The sequence below is a fragment of the Lepeophtheirus salmonis genome, chromosome 5 (assembly GCF_016086655.4).
Source record: "Lepeophtheirus salmonis chromosome 5, UVic_Lsal_1.4, whole genome shotgun sequence".
Classification (NCBI taxonomy): domain Eukaryota; kingdom Metazoa; phylum Arthropoda; class Copepoda; order Siphonostomatoida; family Caligidae; genus Lepeophtheirus; species Lepeophtheirus salmonis.
In genome coordinates this window covers 13,459,989-13,477,813 of record NC_052135.2, presented here as the reverse complement: position 1 = coordinate 13,477,813, position 17,825 = coordinate 13,459,989, and the positions used below count along the sequence as shown (strand labels likewise).

At 28.6% G+C, this 17,825-nt stretch overlaps 1 protein-coding gene across 1 annotated transcript in view; it reads left to right on the top strand.

Annotated features, from left to right (window-relative positions):
* The window catches only part of LOC121117075 (cell adhesion molecule Dscam1-like), a 219,158-nt gene that overhangs the window by 24,495 nt on the left and 176,838 nt on the right, over positions 1-17,825 (top strand). The window contains 1 exon segment of the mRNA XM_071888296.1: positions 1,511-1,685. The gene's annotated coding sequence lies outside the window, so the exon portion shown is untranslated.

Below are 17,825 nucleotides of genomic sequence, written 5' to 3'. Positions count from 1 at the left end.
AGTTACATCCCATATTATACTACTGGAAGTTATAAGTGTAAGTCCTTGAGAATCGAAAACGGAGTCATTCTGGCTAATGTCCTTGCTTGATACAGAGTGGGTCTTGTGTTTTAGCTTCCAGCTATAATTAAAGATGAGGTGTATGTAAAGAAAAAACAACAACTAAGTATAGCGATTAGAAAAGGAAAAACGGTTGAGCGTGTGCTCTTTCTTCTTCTATGGTCATTATTTAACCAATCCTGGGGCTGTTAACATCTCCCTCTAAAAGAAGAAATCTCACATATCTTATTGTTATTTTAAACGTAGAAGATTATCTTCTCTATTGCAGTAATACATTTTATCTCCCCTTATTTATATAACAGCCAGCTGATATTAAGAATTATCTTAATTCAGGGAGACCATATGTCTGACTCCCACCTTCTACTCGCGCTCTTACATACATCATATCTGTAGTTATAAGATCATTGTTGTGTCCCTCCACTAATTACACTCCTCATGAAAGAGTTTTCCAATTTCCAAGAATATCTTCTCTTTACCATCTTTGTTGATGAATCTAGAGCCTGTAATCCTACAAAGATTTGTGAATGATCTTCTGGTGGACGAAGTGGAATTAATTAACAGCAATTCTGTCGTTTGCTATAGTTAAATATTCTTGTGGAAAGGAGTTATTTATGTCAGTTATGGACTTAGCTCCATGCGCATCTTATATTACTGAGAAACTACTCACTTTTGATTCTTCATATACTCCACCTATTTCTTCACCAAAGGTTTATTCAGCTCCTGAAGATATTGAATTGTACAGATCGAATCAAATTTCTAGACCGCCAGATCGCTATGGAATTGATATTTGATAAGTTTTATGTTTTTGTTTTGAGAAGGAGATAATGTTGTGGTATTATTAATATTATTGTCACGTGTGTGTGTTCTTGTTTCAGTCATTGATTGTAGTGTAAATCTTACATAGTAATTTTATTCCTAAGTACAAATAGAGTAATTATTCTTTACAAAAATTTATGGCAACATTATTCAAATTCTCAGGGTTATAATATTTACATTCGTTTTTGTTTTTTTTTCCTTTTTTTACATACGGAAGATTTACAACCTTCATAATAGGGTTAGGACTGTGTACAATATGATACTTATCAACGCCACGTTTCCATTTGACAATATTTATATCAAGTTTTTTATGTATTTATGAGTCAATAGTTTGGCATATATTTCCTTGGAAACGTGCAGATAAAGTTTGGATCATTTTTTATCCAAAGTTTTCTTCAGTTTGTACTTTTTTTTTGGATAGAGAAATGCCTTCAAGACTTTATTCATCCCCCCCCCCCTCAGTTTATAAATAAAATGGAGTAGATGATGATATGTTGGTACATCTATTTATGAGTATATACCTAAATCTAATGCCTTCTAGGTTGACAAAATGTCCATACATACATACATTTATAGAAAAAGAAAGAAAAAAATAATTTATATTAACATAACATTTGTATACTTTACTTTTCAGAATGTGCTTTTCATAAAAGAGGCATATGAATACTTATCATTCATTTATCCTGAGTATCCTGGAATTTCTTCTTTCTGTTACAGCATAAGAGAGAGAAACCAATTCACAGCGGGATATCTATTCGAAACAATGAACTTTCCTCATAAATTCGTGATTCTGTGCCAGTTATTATTAGGTAAGTAGAAAAATTAATTCTAATTGTTGTATAAATATTAGGTAATGATTCAGAGCTATAAAAAAAGTGACAAAAAACGCCTATAAGATCGAGGAGAAATCCCTGGCTATGGAAGCGATCCTAGAACTGAATTCTGGAACGTTAAAATGCATTGATGTCGTATTTTTTTATAGTATTGTTATACATTAGAAAGGTATTATTTATTCTTTCTTCATTTTTATTGTCTTCAATCTAAGTTAGGAGTGAAGAAAATAAAAAAATAGCTAGGACTATTGGATCCACTAATTGATCTTTCAGTCAGATGATAAGGTGAAAAAGACCGGACCGATTAGAAAAAATACAGAAATGGGAAGAAAAAACGGACTGATTTGGAATGCAGTCCTAGGGCTAAATTGCAGAATTCACCTTGTTAATATTCAATTAAAAGAATGTTTTGATATATTAAGTGATTTGCGTAGTGAATTCAACAATTGTTGATGGCACCACTGTGGCCTAGAAGAGAGAAAGCAGGGGCGTCCGTTTTTTATTAGAAGGAGGGGGAGGGGGGGACTGATTTTTGGAATTTTAAAAATTAAACTTTTTCGAGAAAAAATGTCAAAAATCCATAGCTATTCACAAAAAAATTTAAATATTACATTTTTTGCTATAAAATTCGAAAATCCATGATTATTCACAAGAAATTAATTTTTTGGAAAAAAATTTCAAAAAAGAAGTTTCAAATATCCATTTTTTTCAAAAAAATTCAAATATTAAGTTTTTTTAGGAAAAAAATTCAAAAAAATACGTTTCTAATATAAGTTTTTTTCAAAAAGAAAATCAAAAATTCCTAGCTTTTTTAGAAATTAAAAATTTTTTGGAAAAAAAACATGTCAAAAATCCAAAGCTATTCACAAAAAAAAAAAACATTAAATTTTTTGCTATAAAATTCAAAAATCCATAATTATTCACAAGAAAATAATTTTTTGGAAAAAAAAAACTCAAAAAAGAACTTTCAAAAATTATTTTTTTCAAAAAATTTCAAATATTATGTTTTTTGGATAAAAAATTCATAGCTTTTTTAGAAATTTCAAATTTTAAGAAAAAAAATCACAAAATGAAATTTTAAGTATTAAATTTTTGTGAAAAAAATTTCAAAAATCCATTGATACTCAAAATTTGAAAAAAATTTCAAATTTTAAAATTTTTGCTGTGCTGAATCAATTTTTGACGAAAAAAATTTATAGTAAATAGCAAAAATTCGTTCATTGGGGGGGGGCTCCAGTACCTCCGTACCACCCTATGCAGATGTCCCTTGAAAGTATTATGGCAGCCAACTAAATTTGGAGAAAAATAAATCACATGTTCATCTTTTCGTCTGCGAGTAGCTGATAGGATGTATGTATACTGTTATATGAACTATATATTGAGGGACGGGTTGGATGTTTTATCTTTAAAAGCAGTTCGTATATATAATAGTATGCCTATTGTATATACGAGTATAACTTGAGATTGATAAAAAATGAAGTTCATTGTTTCCCAAGGAAAGAAAGAGAAAGGCAGGTAAAATATATATAAGAATAATAATAAAAAGCCTTGGAGGAAAATTTGAAATGAAATGTATAATTTTTGACTTTTTCTACGATTATGTTTCTAATTCTTTACAAACTGGACGTTTCTCTATATAAACATATAGGTATATAACTTTTGTGTTTAGGGGTTTTATATTTTAATGCTGCTGTTGATAAAAAAAAGTTAATTATTATCTATATTTTTTTTATGTATGTAATATTTAATATATACAACGGTATGGTATCTTTTTGATAGTACAAAGGGATCTTTTTTTTGACTAAATTCTATGAGATACTTAAATCAATTACTCAATCATCTAATGGAGAAAATGGTAATTTAATGTCTTTGATTCAATTTATTCCCATTTTAAAGGTACACACACACATATTTATATGTGTGTTAACGTAGCGAATATTTTTTTGATGGGAGATGTTGAGTCAGCACACGGGATCATTCACTTTACCATTAGATATAAAGGAGTTATGTAGTAGTTTTATTATTACATTACAGAATATGTATTTAGTAGTGTTGAGGCTCGGTTCGATGTATTTTTTTTAGTTCGGTTCGGTCATAAGAGAGTTTTTTTAAGACTGATATTTCGGTATATGCATTAATTCAAACCGTGCACCGAAATTAAAATTGTAGAACGAAACTTCATTTTCTAAAGAAAAACAGAAAAGAATATTCAATAATGTTCCGTTATTTGGTCAGATGGATTTGCATTGATCAAGTATAAGTAGGCATACAATTACTTCATCGGACCTAGGAATGGTATTTGAAATCCATATAAGTCATGTCTATTTTCTTCTCTAGAAGCAACCATGAATAAAAACTACGCAGATTGAGTTCAAGGGAAGAATATCTTCCGACAGCGTTCAAAAGCTTCAAAATAAAATAGAAAAACAAAGACCACTTGATCAATATTTCTACAATAAAGGGGTCGTAGCGACACTTTCTTTTTAGTCCGCTAGGAGCGTTAAATACTCATCTATAACAAACTACGTAGTCCCCATGAAATCGCCCATTTAACTGAATGAATAAGATAAATTCTGCGAAGGGAAGGAGAATCTGCATAAAGCATTAGAAAAAATGAAAAAAAAACATCATTTGTGCTACCATAAAAAGCGACATCTGGCGTGTAAAAAAATAAGATGTCACTACAACCATAGATCTCCTCAATCTAGCAAGCGTATTTTGCTACTTTGTTTTTATTAATTTATGTCGCCTTGTTTGTTCTAGTAGACCGAATTTTACTACCAGACCAATCCAAATTAGTTGAAATTATAAAGGTCTCAGACCGATCCTAGATTTCCATAGCGAACCCATCACTAGTAGCTGGAATTACGTTATGAATAACGTTTGACTCCATTTCTGAATGTTTATAGGAGCATCATTTGAATGAAAGGAAATTAAAAATAGTCAAATGTTCTTTACCAGTCAAATGAGGGGAATAAATGCAGTGTTTGCTTTTATCAGAGCTTTTCTTTACTATCCATTATCATAAATTCCCATTCATACAATCGGAATGGAGGACTGTGGAGGCAAAGGGAATCAAGTAAGAAAGAAAAAGTGAAAACAAGAACTGCACAGCTGCTATGTTCCATCAGTGAATGTAGTATTCAGAAAATAACGTTGATGATACATCAATCATAATCTTAATGTCATTCAATAATAAAACATACATATTATAAGAAGGATTTGTTGTGTTTCTTGTTCTTTTTTTTGATGAAGCAACACACATAAATCTTCTTATATAGTATACAAATATGTTAAAAGGAAGCTCAGAGAATGAGTTTTCTGTTTATATTATTTCAAAAAAGTTATTTTGTAGACACTTTTGCCTCTGTTCCTTACTTATTTGTAATAATATATTTAATACACAAGTGTCTTTTTATCTTGTATATCAATACAAATACATACATTTAACTCCAAAAGTTATTTATTCTTATCCTATATCTTTTTATAAATTATCTTAAAATACAAACTACGTAATATACACAATTTCCAAACCAAATGGATTTTGATCTTCAAAGAAAAAAAGAAATGTAACTTGGTAAAAATATATCCTTTTTTATCCTATATATCATGGTGAGTTTGATTTATTCATATATGTAAAGCTATATAGGTATATGTAGTATAGTACACAAGGAATTGTGGTTATTATTAGTGATGGAACAATTCAAAAAAAAGCAAATCCCGATGCTGATGAAATTCTCGTAAAAATTCCCAATGCCGATTCCGATTCTTTAACATTTTAGTAAGATTTAAACAAAGACCATTTTGCTAGTTTTGGAATTTTTTTTCAAAGACAATCCAGAATTAAATTTGAAGGAAAAAAATTTCGAGTATTAATTTTTTTGTGTTTTTTTTTTTCATAACTTAGAAAAGTAATAATAAGTTAAATACCAGAAATAAGTAAGAATCCGAATGACAAATTAAATATTATCTTCCCAATTCTAATTCCTATTCAAGAAAAAACACCCGACCCTCCCAGTCCGATTCATCGTCCTATCACTAGTTATTATACATAATATACACTATACTTCGGAGGTGGCCATTCTGTTAAGCACTAATACGCTGATAAATGGACTAATTTTTTTTTTGAAAAATATCAAAGTTGTATATACGCCAATTGCTATAGTTTAGGGGGAAAAAATGAGAATTGAGGAGTGTGAAGCTGTTATCATTATTGTTGGATCAGTCCTTGGACGGATTGCCTAATCAGTTTTTTTCCCCCACCCTTATTAGTCCAATATTTTTTACCATTCCATGGTCCTAAGGACTGATACATCGGCCTTTCAGACCTAAGGTCCTGGCTATATTTTTATTTTCTACACACATAGCTAGGATTGAAGAATATAAGATCAAAGAAAATAATAAATTATAGCGAGAATGGATTATCATATGTTCTAGTCACACATCTCCCACAAGTGTTGTAGTTTCTACAAAAGACCAATATGGACTGGTCCTATGAATGACACATTTTATTGGGACCGGACTGAGAGAACTAAAGTCTTTTTATTTTTTTTAGACCGACCCAATAATAGTTATCATTATTCTTTTATTCTTGAAGAGAACATAAAATTATAAATTAATCACTTGCGTGCGAAAAGACAAAAAAAAAAACAAATAAAAAAACACTGAAGATTTCGTGTGAAGTTATAACTCCGAGTCCATACTGGACTCGGAGTTGAATTGAGGATCGACAACGGAGTAATTCCTACCTATATCATTGGTAACCACGGAGTGGGATTTATGGTGATTTCTCTCATTTGATAGCTGCCCACAGCTAATCTAATAAAACGTCAGGACAGCTAAGCTGTTGTAATTGTCCGTGTAACTACGTTCATTTCGAACGTTGTAGTTGACCAAAACATTCAAATGGTAGAACTAATAAAGAAGAACGTATGTTAATAATATAGAGGGCGCATCTCATTTGATACCCACAGACATCAACCCTTTGATAACTTCGACATTACTTGCAATTATTTTTGTACGTTACGGCGACAATATACATTCATACTTTTAATATGTAATAGTACATGCAATATTATATGTAAACAATACTAATAAAGAGTAGATGAAGACTAATAATACCTGATAATTTATCAATCTAATGCCTTTTTTTAATATATTTGTAGAATAAAAAAGTTTTGCATTGACTTTAAAAATATTTAGTTATTTCTCTTTTTTTAAATATGACATATGTGTTTATGTATGTTATTATACATAATTTGTATTAATGTCTATAATTAATATATTAATTAGGGCGCAACCTTTTATTTAAGCAAACTGTAGCACATCCATTAATCATCCTTATCATCGCCCTATTAGAAACATATTTGGTGTGATGAGTATAAGCCATCATATAGAGAGGATTGTTACATATATATGTTGCTAGATTATGTGTGTATGAGTACTTGTAGAAGTTTAATTTTTCGAAAAAAACTACAATTTTCAAAACTCTAAGCAAAAAGTGCGAGAGTATAGGGTGTATTCAGAATCCCTAAAAAAAGATTTTATTTCTTCTCACATGTCAAAGCATGGGGAAAAATACGGATACCTAACAAAGCTTCAAAAAGTGTGTTTTTTATAGGTCTAGAGTACATATATTGTCAGAGCTCCATAAAATAGGACCTGCTGGTATGTACAAATGAAAATTTAGTCGTCATCTACTCTGTGAGTATTGTTTATTAATAATCAGGGGCGTCGGAGGGGGAGGGTGTGTGTGTGCTGGAGGTACTGCGTACCCCTCAAATTAAATTTTTTCTTTTCACAAAAATTTGAAATTTAATTTTCCGTGAGTAGCTCTAAATTTTTAGAATTTCTCCCGAAAATGTTTCATATTTGAAATCTAATTTAATATTACAAAATTTTTTTCCTCAAAAATTTAATTTTCCTTAAACAGCTATGGATTGTTGAAATTTCTCTCCAGAAATGGAATATTTGAATTTTTTTTTCCTTTTATATTTGAAATATAATTTCTGAAATTCTTTTATAAACAGCTGTGGGTTTTTGAAATTTTATTGCAAAATATATAATTCTGTGAATTTTTCTCCAAAAAAAATATTTTTTTATGATTAAACTGTGGATTTAAAAAAAATTTCGTGCAAAAATTTTGATACTTGATTTTTATTTTTTTTATTTTAGATTTGAAACCTAATTTTTTGTAAAGGACTGTGGGTTTATGAAAGCATCCAAATTATTTTTTTTTTTGGGGGGGGAAAATTTCCATGACTAGTAAATACATATTATTTATATGAAATTGAAAGGCAATTCCTATGTCATATAGAATTATTGTTCTACATATGAACAATAATAGTGATTAAAATGATTTCTATTAGTGGGTATGTCTTGTATCAAAGTTACATAAATGTGCAATTTTATAAAAATAAAACTCACGAGTATTTGGACCATTATCACATTTGTATCGATAGTGTTTATTTTTACTTAATCAGTGCAACTCCATCTGTACAATTAATGGAACATAAAAAAACTTTTTAAATTAGACATTTTTTACTATAAATAGTAAATGTTTATTTCTTTTTTGTTTGTCAATTCTTCTTTTGAAAGATAAGTGTTATTTTTTTTCGTTGAGTCCAGGATATTTCATTTTGTTAACCATAGAATACTAATTATTTAGAGTAAAGTTAATGTGATCAGAATACATTTAAAATTGAAGGTATTTCTTCCTAGAGAAGTTTTGAGATTTTATAAAAAAAATATCAATAAAACATAAAATATTCCTAAAAGATGTTCACATAAAGTTGAATGGATCAAGTTATCATGATGAGTTTGTATAGTCAAACATAAACATAAAAGCAATAAAGTTTTTGCCGCCAAAAGCATTACTTAAACTAAGTTAATAATAAAAATAGATAAGAAAACTTATAGGTTATTTCTTCAACAAAGTAAGATTGAAATCAACATGAATAAAGAAGAAAAAAAAACGTTTTTGGAGCAAGATTTGCCTCAAGGAGAAATATCATACTTTTATTTTCACCCTCGAATTTATGCAATCAAAAAATGATTTTTGCATTCATCATTTTCTCTTCTTTATTGGCAAATAAACAAATAATAGAAAAAATTATTATTTTTGTAAAGAGACATAGAATATTTCTTGTCATGCATTCTTAATCGGACAAAAAAATAATACTAAGAAAAAGAAAGGCCCAATCAGGTTCTATATGTTTAAAGATATATACAAACAATATGATGCTGTATATTTGAATGTTTGCATTGACAGTGTTTGTTTATTTCTTTCAATATCAACAAACACTTTGACATATAAAGAACAAAGAAAATCGATAATTGAATAAGATGTTTCTGGATTAGAATCCAGGGTTAAAGGTGTTAGGGTTGGATTCCAGTCTGAAAATCCTAGACCCGTCGGAGACCGATATTATTTTTAATGAACACAAATAATTCAGGCATTGAAAGAAGTTCACTCTGGATCAGTTTCATTTAACATTTGTTTTAGACCAACTCATTTGATGGATTATAGATGATATCATGTGTGCTTCAATATTGTGTACACGGGTATATTTATTAAGTATTCTATAAGTGTAAATTAAGAGCTAAACGGAAAAAGTCTATCAAAATCGAACTTTTTATTTTACGGTAAATCTTCTTTAGTTATGATGTAAGATTTACTATTTAATTTTAGCTTTAGAAGCTGTATTCAAGGTAAAATACCTCATCTTTACTTTAACTTTTGAATGCTGGACTGTTTTTTATCAATTGTTATTGCCTTTGATTTTCATTTATATAGTTATTTCATTAAAAAATTATACTCGTAAAAACGTGAATTTTAATAAAAAGCATAGCCTACTGTGATTGAAAATTTTAAAGATAATTGTCGTGTTTTATGGCTTAAATAACAATAATAAATGTGGATTTTAACTGGCGGGTGTTCCAAGGTCTAAATCTTGTGGCATATTGTTGTATTTGTTTGTTTTTGATAGAGATGTTAATCCCAAAATTCTATAGATGAAGTATATAATTAGGCATTTTTTCAACCGCGCTGGGCAGATCTGAAGAAAAAAAGATAAATCTAAAATTAAGAATGTCATTAAAGATATGGTAAATTTAAAAGACAACATATTTGCTATCAGAGACTACTCTAAACTATACTGCTCCTTGTTCCTTGTTATGTTCAAATTTCAAAATAAAGAGAAAAAAAATTATAAGGGCACTCCTTCTAACCATTATTCTTTATTTTTTTAATTTTCGCTCACCGTAATTTAGCCAATATTCACAGGCCTCCATCAGACACTCAATAGTACAATTTCTTGATAGATGATATACGGTACTTCTACTCTTGAATTTGTAAGATTTATATATTGTCTCTAGATTATTTGATAAATCTGAAGGACTTTTTAGCGTGCCAGTTGTAGTTGTCAACTTGAACCCTGCTTTTTTTTCATAAGCTACTATTGTTATTTTTTTATTCTTTAAGAGAAAATATCAAAGTATAAATTATAACAATAAGTATGTGGGTTTATAAATAACGGAGAGGAACACTGAAGGTTTGTTGGGAAGCTATTAATGTAAGTTCGTGATGGACTTAAAGTAAAATTGAGGGGATCGAAAACCGAGTAATTCTTGGCTTGATACAGAGTGGGACTTGTCTTTGCTTTTTTTCATCTTATAACTAGTGATAGGATAATTAATCGGAATCAGGAGTAGGAGAATCGGTTGTTTTTTTCTAGAATCGGAATTGGGAAAACAAAGTTTAATTTGCTATTCCGATTCATATTTATTTTTAATATTTAGATATTTATTACTTTTCTAAGTTATTACAATTTATAGGAATTTTTGCTTGTTTCTAGAAAATTTAATATAATTTTTCAAAAAAAAATTCCAAAAATGTGATTATTTATTCTTAAATTTTTCTCAAAAAAATTTAATGTTTTTTTTTCATAAAATCTTATATGTGCAATTTAATTATTGAATTTCTTTTCCAAAAAATTCAATTTTTTGGAAAAGGCTTTAGATTTTTAAAATTTGTTTCCAATTTTTTTTTTTTTTTTGAAAAGTTGTGAATTTTTGATAATTTTTTAATATCAAATTGTGTATTTTAAATTTAATTTTGAAATTTTTTCAAAAAATTTAATTTTTCAAATTAAAAAATATTAATAATAATTTTTGGATTAGAAAAACGTAGGCTACTTTATTTGACAATAAACATTCATGATAGAACTGAGGCTCGTACCTAACTAGTATTTTTCTTTTTTCCTTTAAGTCAACTTCTTCTCAGCAAAATTCACAATCCTACTAAAAACCAAGAATTTTTAGCAACTGTGAGATGGTGTTATTCTTTACCAAACCATAATATATATATTTCTAGTTTGATATTTCCGCAGAGATGAGAAGAACTTAATTATAAATATGAAGTTGACTCGGGCTGACTTTTCAATTTTAACAATGAGCTTACTATTTAATTAGGGTCGAAAAACATCTACTAAAATTGATTTGATAATTGTTTGAGCCGATACAACACTATTTATATTTTTTTATGTCAATGGTAACTCTTCAAATAATCATAAATGTCGTTGTACTATTACAAACTATATCAAGAAACAATCAGTTAAATTTAAAAGTTAAATGTGTATTTATTTTTTTCTAGAAAGAAACAGGCATTTATTGGAGAAAATAAAAATGTCTGTAAGATCCAGTCGTTTTTTATACATATAAAATATTGTAGATGTTAATAAATAATACATAACATATTATTAGGGAGAGAATTAATTATAAACTTAATTTGAAAAAAAAAAAAAAACTCACACAACACACAAACACACATCTTCTTTTAATAAATAATATTATTATTGAAATATAAATATATTATGCAATAACCAATAAGATAGTTCCATGACCAAGCAAGGAATTCATTAAAAAACCCATTAAGTTATATTAGAAATAAATTGACAAAGAAGGAAAAAAATGAAATAAATGCATTAAAATTGACAAATTTACAAAAATAAATATATTTTCTTAATGCAGTACACAATGAATTATATATATATTTTTTTTTTGCAAATAAATACATTGCTTCGAGTACTTTGTTCAACTATAACAAAAAGTTTTTCAACACTTTTGTTACGCACCTTCATCGTATGGTCAATTGGTAAAATTTCACATTTTTTTTACTTTTAAATAATTATGGCAAAAAATTATTCAAATATGGAAAACAACGATTTTACTCCTTCCATTTTGCCTTAAGATACATAAGCCCTTATTAATAATAATTAAGCCTTCAACGTTTAATTGACTTTGATTTTTGAAAAATTATACATAATCTTCATAGATAAAAAATATATTTATCCAATGAAATATAAAAAAAAGAAACGAGAATGTATGAGGTCACCCTGACAATTTGAAGAATAATTCTGAGGAGAACAGCTATGCTGTCATCATGTTTTATTAGATCAGCTGAAAGTAGCTGTGAGAGGATAGAAATAAAAACAAATCCAACTCCTTAAATAGCAAGGAAATATAAAATGGAATTACTCTGCATTCGATCCTCAATTCTAGTCTAACTCCAAGAACGACTTACATTAAATAACTCCCGAAAAAAAAACCTCTTTGTTACTCTCCGTTTTTCATGAGTTTACTCACAAGTTATTACTTTATTCTTATATATTATACGTTTTCTCTTCCAGAATAAAGCTAATAGTTTTGCAAAATAAAAAAACCATAATATATTCAGGTAGCAACTACAAAAAGCGGGCCCTATTCCATTATAATATTATTTTCATATATTAATATATTTTTTGATAACTTTTTAAATAACTAATTATAGAGGGGGAAATGACGTTACATCTCCAAAGAAAACAATAAGATATCATATCCACACAGTTCTTGCAATTAAATTTAATAGTTATTAGATATTTAAATTTCAAATGATATTTGAAGTTGGTATTATTTCCTGCTCTCCAGGAATGATTTATTCATAGCTTAAAGTCTTAGAATCTTTGAGCCTATTAATCGTTATGTACTATAATATAATATTGTAGTTGTATGTCTGTTGATAAAAATGCATAGGTATTTATTTCAAAAACAGAGACAGATACATACTTTAAGCATAAAATAAATGATGATCAAAATTTTGAGGTATGTTCCTTCGAACATGTTTCATTCTGATCCGACCAAATTCCTGGGTTAAGTTTATTTTTTCGCAAATAAGCTGATTTTTTTCTATAAAACTATATTGATTCCCCGTGGTTGAATGTTTTTCTAAGGTATGGGCTGCCAATTCAAAAATGCACCACAAAAAAAAATAAAAGTTCAAAAAACGAATTATTTTTCTAACAAAAAAAAAAGGAAACCCGTCTACTGAATATGAATTAATAAAGGGAGTTAGGAAGAGGATTAGTGACTTAGTCTTAGTATGTATCTTCATGATGGTTGAAGGAGGAACATATTTCTAATTAATATGTTGTTTATCGACAAGTTTTACTAAAAACATTTATAAAATAATTTGAAATCAAAATATAATAAAGATAAGTCCTATGTCCATTATAATATTATATTCTTTTTTGATATATTTTTTTCACTTTTTTACATAACTAATTAGAGAGACAGAAATGACGTCACATCTCCATAATAAATATAAAACATCGTATCCCAATACTGCTTGTTATGAATTTAAATAGTATTATTTTAATTTGTATTTGAAAATAGGTCTTATTTCTTACTCTCCAAGAGTAGAGCCCTTCATAGTTCAAAGTTACAATATTAGAACCTGTTTATATAATTATAATATAAAATAACAAATACATATATCCAAAGCTATGCACCAGGATTGGGAAAATATGGGACGCGTGCCACTGCTGGCACACGGAGCCATATTCACTGGCACGCGCAAATTAGAACATATTCTCTTAGTTAGGTTGTGTTTTTTACCAATATTGTTGATAGTGGCACACTCGTTGATTAGAAATGTTGAAGTTGACACTCCATGTCTCAAAGGTTGCCAACCCATGCTATACATCACGTGGCGAATCAAATACAACGAGATCCATACTTGTACAAAGTAGTAGGCTTATTAACAATGTTTTGTCCGCTAGGGCGAATGATAACTAATTAATTAATCCCCATGAATTTTGCTTTTTAACTGAATTAACCATGTGAGTTCTATACAGGGAAAAAAAGTTGTATGATGACAAAAATTATAAAGTGACGTCATCTGCAGTATCATAAAAACAACATCTTGTATGGGGAAAAAGACGTGAGTACGACAAGGAATATACTCAAGTTATCATGAGAATTTCACCACTATAATTCAAGGATTTAGATAGACCCCATTCCGAAACAAGGAGTTATATCTCAATTTTAACTCTCAAATTACATTAAGCAGAGACGTCGGCAGGGGTTGCCCTGGAAGTGATGTAGTACCCCCCCCCAAATTAAGGAATTTCCCCACATTAATAGAAAATTTAAAATTTGAAATTTTTTTTCCAAAAATTTAAGATTCGAAATTGAATTAAATTTTTTAAAGGTCTTTAAAAAAAATGTAATTTTTCAATTTTTTTTCCAAAATTTTCTTCTGAAAGTAGTTATAAATTTTTCTATAATCAATTTAATATTTGAAATTCAATTTTTTCAATTTTTTTCCAAAAAATAAAATTTTTTGAGAATAACCATAGATTTTTTTATACTTTATTTTATAAATCATAATTTTTTGTGAACAGCTGTAGATATTTTAAATTTTTTCAGAATTTCTATGAATTTTTGAATATTTATTGTAAAAAAAAATTAACAAATGGAATTTATGTTTTAATCATTTTTTTCCGAAAAAAAATAATTTTTCAAGTTTTTTTTTCAAAAAAAAATCCAAAATACCAAACCCCCAAAATATAATTTTGAGAACCCCTTAGTTAAGATACTAGGGGAATGTATTCTTTAAATGGAGACTTGTAACAATTTCCAATTGCTCAAAAACAACAAAATCTTCTTACAAAAATACATTAGTACTAAAAAGGAAGTTATTTTATGAAGATTCCATACTACATATTTAACTATGTAAAAGCAAATCTCTGTTATTGTTGTTACTTTGTTTATTTTTTTTTTTTTACTCTCTATGAAAAAATGCCTGGTATGTTGTTCATCTACTTCTTTAAATAAGTATTTTTTTAGACATACACCAAATATAATGAAGTCCCATAGAAGGGGGATTAAAACCCTACAATGTCTGTTTTTTCTTTATGCTCCTTTTTTATGATCCTTATCAACAATAATAAAAATCCAGTGTAGAATGGGTATTTAATAACTAAAACCGAAAAATCAACATGGTAACCCTGACAATTTGAAGAATGTTTTGGAGGAGAGAAAGAATAATACACATGACGTTTCATTAGATACAACCAGCTATGACAAAAGAGGAAAGAGAAAATGATATAAACAAGGACATTTGCTAGAATTACTCGGATATCGATCCCCAATTATACTCTGAGTCCAACAAGGACTTACAATTATAACTCCGCAACAAATCCTTAGGGTTACGCTCCATCTTTTATGAGCACACACGAACGTTCAAACAGATTTGGAATATAATTGAATCTATTAAGTAAAGGATATTCACGTATCAGAAATTAAATAATAATGACAACTGCGAAGGAAAAGAAAATTCCTTCTTTATACTAACAATGACAAACTTAGAGGCCAACTAAAAAGCACAATGGATTGACATCATATAGACTGAAAAAATGAATTGTTCACTGACAATAAATATTACTTAAAGTGATGCTCAAGAATTGACAAATAGATATCAAATATTTTTGAAGGTACATCAATCAATTGTCGAAGATGGGAGCTTTCTCATTGATTGACAATCTTTTTATACAAATTGCAAAAATTACATAATATTTTGTAGTGTTAGGTAAATGTCGAATTTGTTATGGATCTATTTACTTTATATATATATAAAGTAATCTGTTTTAATCTATTTGAAAATCAGCTCTCCCACTCTTTTTATAGAGATCTAATAAAATATATTATATAATACCTGTATTATTTGTTCTATTCCAAATTATTTTATTAATGCTTTAAATAACTCCAGAATTTAGAAAAACTCGTCAATAGACAACATAATTATTAAAAATATTTTCCTTCTTCAATCACAATGAAGATACATACTGCGACTAACTCGCCAATCCTCTTTTTTCTAATTCCTTTTTTTTTAATTCGTATTCAATAAACGTTCTCCCTTTTTCCGTTTGTACAATCATTCGTTTTTTTTTTGTTTTTTTTGCAATTATCTGTCCATTTTTAGAGGATAATTCATTCATTAAAAACAAACATTGAGAAACGGGGAATCAATCTTGTTATTTGAAAAGATCAACTTATTAGCAAAAAACCTGGCTCTCTATTTTGATCAGAATGAAACATAGTCTATGGTATGTAACTCAAAATTCTGAGCAACTTTTATTTTATATTTAAAGTCTGTATCTGTCTCTGTTTTTGAAATAACCTATGGATTTTTTTGGGGGGATATACAAACATGCAACAATGTTATATTCTAGTAGATAAATAAATAAGTATTTACTTGCGTAAGATTTTTTTTAGAAAATTGACATCCTGAAAAGAGTTTTTGGGGATTTTTCTGGAGTTGGAAATGTAATTCTTTGTTGGACTCGAAGTATAATTTAGGATTACCATTTCATTTTTCATCATAAATTTAGTTATGTTTTTTTTTTAAAGTAAACTTTAAGTAGGAAATGATTTTTGGAAGTAAAAATGAACACATATAATTTTCTTGAAAATGTTTCATTAAAAAAAACACATTGTACCTTGCAATAAATTATAATTATTGCTTTTTCGTTGCCCTTATTTTACAACCAAGTTTCCATTTGGTAGTAAACATTTTAACAACATTTACTATATACACAGTAATATTATCTCCTTTTTTATTTATTTTTTAAACCTATAAATTATGAGTATTATCTCTTTTAGTTGTATGCCTCGTGTACTACTCGTAACTAGATACACTAATTCAAACCTAACCTTTTTAACAAAAAACATACACTGAACTTTGTCCTACTCATTGTTAAACCACAACTTATCAAAAGAGTTGACAAATTATAACTCTCCAGTTCCATGTAGTCTGGGATATAATTTTTTGACCCACCAAAGAGTATCTTTGAAGCATAACTAACGTCATTTCTAACATTCTATTGAGTGACTTAGCTTAATGGCTTGGGAGAAATTATTTGATGGTCACTCCTAGTGAAGGAATAGTACATAATATAAGTTCTAGTAAAAATAAACCCATTATTGTTTCTTTAAATTTAATGTTTGATTTAGCATAGTAAGAATTATCCAATTTAGGTAAAATATACACCATTTAGCTTTATAACTTGTTACTTTAAAGGTAATTTCATAATGCCTCTTTCATAGAAACCCTTGTCCCTATTTGCAAAAAAAAAATGGGAGAGTCAATTTTCACAAGCTTCTTTTGAGGTAAATTTTTGAACATCAAAATCACTCGCCGTGGAAAGAAACAGATGTAAATCACTTCCACCAGGTACGGACTATAAGGTGGATATATAAAAACCTCCCAATTAAGCTTCTAGCGAGTCAATGTTGATGTGTGTGGCTTGGCATTATTCTGACGGAACGCAATTCGTCTCTTATTGGCCAAAAATGGCCACTTTTGGGCGACGGCTTCCTTCCTTTTTCATCACCAGTAACCATCCACTTCAGAAATTGATCGATTTTGTTGCAATTCAGCAGGGGTTCACACATGGACATTCGGTCTATGATATTTTATTAGTTAAGTCGTCAGGCGCCCATACATATAGATTCTTTTTGAATCCAGCCTTATTTATGTGGTTCCCGATTGTTTTTTGTGCAAGGCTTAGCTCTTTGGAAATTAAAAGAGTGCTTACAGGACGGTCGACTTCGACTATTTTCATAATCTTATGGATATTTTGGACGATTAATCTTCCAAAACGTGGTGCATTTTTGACATCAAAATTACCGAAACAGAATCGACGAAACCAAAGTTGTGCATGATTGTCTGTCACAATATACGGTCCATCAAAATCATTTATATTCTTAGCCACTTGGCTTGCGTTTTCACCTTTACAA